Raw genomic sequence first — 6283 nt, 5'->3', positions numbered from 1 at the left:
CTCTCTGAAGAAAGTCCATGGTATTTTGATAGGGATTACATTAAACGTGTACATTGCCCTGGGTAACATTGACATTTTCACAATATTAATTCTGCCAATCCATGAGCATGGAATATTTTTCCATCTCTTTGTGTCTTCCTCAATTTCTTTCAGAAGTGTTCTATAGTTTTTAGGGTATAGATCCTTTGATTTTCTACAATTTTTTAAAAAAATTCTGCTTGACAGTGGTGGCAAAATAATCTGAAAGTAGTCTTTCTCTTAAAAGAAAAGAGGTGGACTTTTTTTCCCTTTTGATTCCAGCCATTTCTTCCCATGACAAAGCACAAATCATGGATGTCAGAAAATAAGGTGGATCTCAAGAATCCTGAAAAAACTGAGAAGCTTGCATTCTTCCTCTGGAGGGAAGAGTGGTGTGTTTTTAGCCCTCTCTGGAACTTTAAATGAAAACATGAGTTCTGTGCCATGGAAAAGAGACAAGGCCAAATCTGAATCTTTGGAGCTGCCCCAGGCAGCACCTCCATAAACCTACCATGAAAAACAGGGCAGGGAGCTTTGTGGCCTCAATAACATCTTCCAGGACAGCAAGGTCTTCATATCAGAAATGCTGCAAGAGATTTTCCAAGGGCTATCTCCAAGCACCATGGTGAACCTCCACAAGAAGAGCATGCTAGGAAATGGGAACTATGAACGAACGTCCATAAAGGCAGCACTTCAAACCATAGGCTACGCAGCAGAGTGGTGGAACAAGCCTGGGGATGTCAGTACCGTTGCTCTCACTAACATCATGGGTTTCATCATGAATCTGCCCTCCAGCCTGTGCTGGGGTCAGCTGAAGTTGCCTCTCAAAAGGCAGCACTGGCTCTGTGTTTGAGAGGCAGGAGGTGCCTACTACAACCTCAACTCCAAACTGAAGATGCCTGAGTAGACTGGAGGAGAAAGCAAGCTCGGGAAATTTCTAAAACATCACTTGGGAGGAGAGAACTGTGAACTCCTGCTGGTGGTGCTAGAGAGGTGGAGGCCCATTAGAGTGGGAGCACTGATTTGTAATGTAGCTCTACCCAGCTGTCCCTCACCTCAGCCCCCCAGGCCTCTGTAATATGCTGTAGCCCATACAGTGGGTCTGCCCCTGCCCCAAACGTCTCCTAGGGTTTTCCTCTCAGATTTTCCAGTGGGGGAAAAAAAGTTATAAGATAGTCAATTTTATTTTATTTTATTATTATTTTTTAAGATTTTATTCATTTATTCACAAGAGACACACAGAGAGAGGCAAACATAGGCAGAGACAGAAGCAGTCTCCCTGGGGGGAGCCCGATGCAGGACTGATCCCAGGACCCCAGGACCATGCCCTGAGTGGAAGGCAGGCACTCAACCACTGAGCCACCTAGTAAAATTTTACTCATGCTGTTAAGTCCAAAAAATGTGGGAAGAAATCGCAGGCGCTTACAGATGAAGTGGTCTATATGCCAAGGAACTAGAATTGCAGAATCTGTCATTATATATAACAGAAACAAAACAAAGGGAATTTATGAATACATGCAACAGAAAAAGTTAGTGACTGATCTAGTTTCAGACACATGAATCCAGGGGCTTAAACAATAACTACAGACAAAGCTATGTTTCATCATCTTTAAGCTGTTTTTATGTGTGTGATTGTACCTTTCACACAGACTGATATGTATGGCCAACAGCATCTCTGAGTTTATATTCTACAAGCTAAGTGACCCCAGCAAGAGAGTAATCCTTCCTCAACAATTCCCATAATAAGTCTCCTTTAAGGGCAGACCAGAAACCCATCCTTGAACCAATCACTGTGGTCTGGGAATAGAATATCCTGTTTGTCTAGGCCTGGCTCACAGCCCAGCCCTCAAATAGGCATGGGGTTAGGCATTTCTGAATCATACTGGCTCAAAGTGGCTGAGGGTACAGAAGTCATTCACTAAGAGAAAACTAGGATGATGTTATTGGACAAAGTAGAAATGTACACTGGGTGGGAGACAGATATGGAAGTGGGGGATTACAGAGGCAATCAGGATACTGACCGAAAGAAATTGAAGGATGAGAGATGGATTCCAGTGGGATTTCTAAACACAAGTCTGAGAATAGGATTAATTATATATTCCTGATCTCCACTCAAGGGCTACTGAATCTGAACCAGACATTCTAGGGGCGTGTCCTATCAATGTTCATTTAAAAATAAGAATAAAGTGATTTTTCACCACTCTAAAGTTTGAGAACCACTGGATTATAGCCATGAGAAGGCTTGAGTCTCTCAGTAATTCACTGTGTAGACTTTCTGTTAGTTGTGAATTTATACGATTTTTATGTTGCTTATTATAAAAAAATAATGAGCACAAAGTGGACCTACTACGTAATACTAAATGTTGGTATTATGCACTTCTATTAGTGCATTTGTATGTAGAAAAATAATTGACCAAAATCTACTTAATATCAGAAATATCTCTGGGAGATATTAATCTCAGAAGATTGTCTCCACATAGTAACTTAGAATAGATGAATTGAGTTTTTGAAAACATGGGTAAAAACTTAAAAACAAATAGCCATGGGTGTCTTTGAACATGAATAAATTGCAAGATTTTGCTTTGACTCTGAATTTCTTACTCTGCTTAGACTGTATTCAAGCATTTAGCTCTCCCTCAGTGTCAAATGTGTTGCAAATCCTAGATATTTTATTGCAAAAACAGCTTATTGATGGTTACTATGAATTCTGTTGAGATTTAGCCACCAGGTGTCAGTAAGACTTGCAAAACAATAGGTTTTTGCAAAGTTCAGTGATTCTGTTCATTCAGTCTCTGGGAACAAATTAGTATAGTCTTTGGTTATATCTTTTTTTCTTTTCAGGAAAAGAAAGGCAATCCGTTGACAGACCCATGAACACAGCCAGAATCTAAATCCTCCCCCCCACCCCCCCACTACACATCAAAGCCTTGCTTCACCACACTTTCAGAATATGGACTGGGTTTTAAATTTCCAAGAATCGAGTACTTCAAGATTCACAGTGAATGAGGAGGTTTAGCCCAACCAGCACGAAAAGGATACATCTGAAGAAGGTGATAAGAAGACAGGGTATCTTGTCAATTAACATGTAAACTCCATGACATGTCAATTAACAAGGAAATAGTAGAAAAGGTGAGTACTAGTAGACTATAATATTGCCAAAAGCAATAGGCTGGGACAATTGTGAAACTTAAATAAAATGTAGTCTTTTGAAACTATTCATCCAAACTTTTGTATTAGCATTCTCACGTATTCTTGTTGTAATTGCTATTATTATTGTCTGTGACACTAGCTTTTCCTCTTCTGTTGTTGCTTATAAGACTTAAAGATAAATTAATTTGACCCTTGTGACAAGTCCCTGAACACCTGAGTTTATTTCTCCTATTTCATATAAACTTTGCATTAAAATTTGAAATTAAGGGTGTCTGGTTGGTTAAGTGTCTGACTCTTGATTTCGACTCAGATCATGATGTCATGGTTGTGAGATCAAACCCCACTTCAGGCTCTGCCCCCAGCTCAGAGCCTACTTAAGATGGTCTTTCTCCCTCTCCTTCTGCCCCTCCCCCCTTACTCTTTCTTTCTCTCAAAAAAAATTGTTTTTGAAATTAAAATTTTCAAAGCATATCATATCAATGATACCATTACCAAGAAATATTCTATTTCCTATTGTTCTGGCAGAGATGAGATTTTTGTGAAATGTATTAACTCTCATCTTCTTGATAATTACTTGAATAGTCACTGTGTTCTGACAAATCATTGGGTTCAATTCCTGTTCACTCTGAGTTTCCTCAGAGGCAGATATTTCAAGCACTTGGTGTAGCCAGCCTATCTAGTTAAAGTCTGAACAAGGTCATATAGTCTGTTGACTCATATGGCAATTCCTGTGTAGAACACAAAATTCTACATCATCTTTGAATCAAATCCAATAGAGCAAGATCCCAGCTGTCCTAGTATCTGTTCAAAGCATAAGATTGACCTAGTTTAAATCGTTTCACAGAGTTATTTTGGAGAATTAGTCTTTAAGACTGCAAGAATAAAACAAGTTTATTTTAGAAAATTTGACAAATGAAGAAAATACTAAAATGAAAAAGAAAAGCAACTATTAATATTTTGACCTACAACTCTCTCAAGATTTTGTTTTATCTTACTTGTTTCAGTGTTTACAGTACTTTTAAACACAGCAGAAAAAACTTCTAATTTTGTACCAGAAATTACCTATTTCAGAATGAATGGAAAGACTTTATAGAAAGTCTTTTCTCAGGATAATAAATGGTAAGCCACAGTGACCAGATTGTATTGTTCCTATGCCTTGGCAGGGTGAAGTCCCTGACAGCTACTGCCAGACATAAAGCACTAACATACATCTTTTTTCCTCCTTCAAATACAGCACATTTGTAGAAATTGAAGTAGGAAAGAATTATTGCATAAAAAGAAGTATGTGACTGGGAGAAAGGTTTAAACATCTTTGAATGCTCTATAAACTAGGTCCAGTATTATAAGGGTGTGACTTATTTCCCTCTAGTTACAAAAAAGTCTGGGTCTGTAGGGAGTGAATGATTGCAATACTGCTGAGTATCATGTTTTCTCCTTAGTGTGCACCTGCTGTTTTGCCTCAAGGCTTCATCACACTTTGGTTGGTGGACATTCTATTGATATTTGACAAATTGAAAAAAAACAGTTCCAGTGCTTTCAAATCTTTCCATATTAACTTTTATTTTGTGCTGTGTTTCAGTGAGAATGTGAGGAGAGGTTAATCAGACATTCATAACTTTCTGACATTTTACCCAGGAGGCCCTCTTTACCATCACTATGGAAATTCTCATTCTGAGTCATTAATGGGCACTTTTCCTCTTGTGGCTTTTCAGTATGAGTCAGTCAAATGCATTTCTAGTGCCTATCACTGTGTCCAGGATGGAGCAGATACTGAAAAAAATATGGAAAGAGGCAATAAAATGTTTTTTTTTTTTAGGAGATAGAGATCTGTACCAGATATTACTAATTCAAAAGAAATCATATTTTTGGTTTATCATGTTTCATCAATGTAGTTGGGACATCTGGTAGATGTAATTCAAGGCAGACACACAATATACGTGAGTGGCAAGAGGTATGCACAAATCTGAATGATAAATATTAGACAGGATTATAACAAGGCAAAATCACACATTTAGATTATATACAACATCAGTACAATTTCATTCTGGGCAATGAATAATAAGAGAACTAGAACTCAATGTTTGGTATGAGTGGGTGAATGGAACCCCAGTTGACAAAAAGTGATGTTGTCAAGAAGGAAACCATACTATGATAGTATGTAGTGGAGAAATTAGATCATATATTGAACTTTGGTTATACTCGAACTGTGAAGTTGGAACATGACCTGGGACTATCACTAGATTTATCACTTTTGATGGTTTTCAGATTGCTTAGGCAGCCAGGATGCCCTTTTAAACTCTCCATCTGACTGACTGTCTGCATCCTTTCCTACAGAGCACAGGACTCGGCTACAGTGATCCCTGCATTTATCATGTTCAGATGTGTCTATTTCAATGTGTTTTTCCGAAACTAGAACAGAAAACCATGTGGAGATTGCAGCTGGTACCCGATACAGTACCTTACCTCATGGTGTAAGATAATCTTCAAAAGAACATTACTCAGACTCCCATGTACACAAAAACAAAATATTCCCTAGAGAGGATTATCTAGCTCGCTGCATGAATATCCAGTTAAATATTTTTCCAAAGTGACCTGCAACTTCTGGAAAACCCCATGAATATCCTAAAATATTACAATTGGCACGGAAGTCTCTTTCAAGAGAACTTGTAACTTATCAGGATATTTTGTGATTCAAAATACCTAAATTTGAAACATTATTTAAGAAGGAATTAGTTTGAATAGTAACATTTTTCTTGGCCATAGGCAGGAGTCTTTTCTATCCTCATGTGTTTTGGTTTTAAAATGCATTTGCAAAAAAAAAAAATAAATAAATAAAAAAAAAATGCATTTGCGACTTTGGCTCTATAGAACAAAATTATGACTTATTGTTTTTCTCATTCATTCACTAGATATCTTTGGAGCACCTGTACCTTTAAACAAGTCTACTCTACTCCATAGGAGATACAAATTTTTTCAAAATATTTATTTATTTATTTATTTATTTATTTATTTATTTATTTATTTATGAGAGAGACACACACAGAGAGAGGGAGAGACACAGGCAGAAGGAGAAGTAGGCTCCCTGCAGGGAACCTGATGTGGGACTCAATCCAGA

General features: G+C 37.8%; 1 pseudogene; it reads left to right on the top strand.

Moving 5' to 3' along the window:
- Positions 1 to 448: 448 nt before the first annotated feature.
- On the top strand, positions 449 to 1047 carry LOC121492821 (annotated as a pseudogene).
- Positions 1048 to 6283: the final 5236 nt, after the last annotated feature.

This window comes from Vulpes lagopus, chromosome 6 (genome assembly GCF_018345385.1).
Source record: "Vulpes lagopus strain Blue_001 chromosome 6, ASM1834538v1, whole genome shotgun sequence".
Lineage (NCBI taxonomy): Eukaryota > Metazoa > Chordata > Mammalia > Carnivora > Canidae > Vulpes > Vulpes lagopus.
The sequence above is the reverse complement of the archived record's forward strand: the minus strand, read 5'-3'. Positions and strand labels throughout refer to the sequence as shown.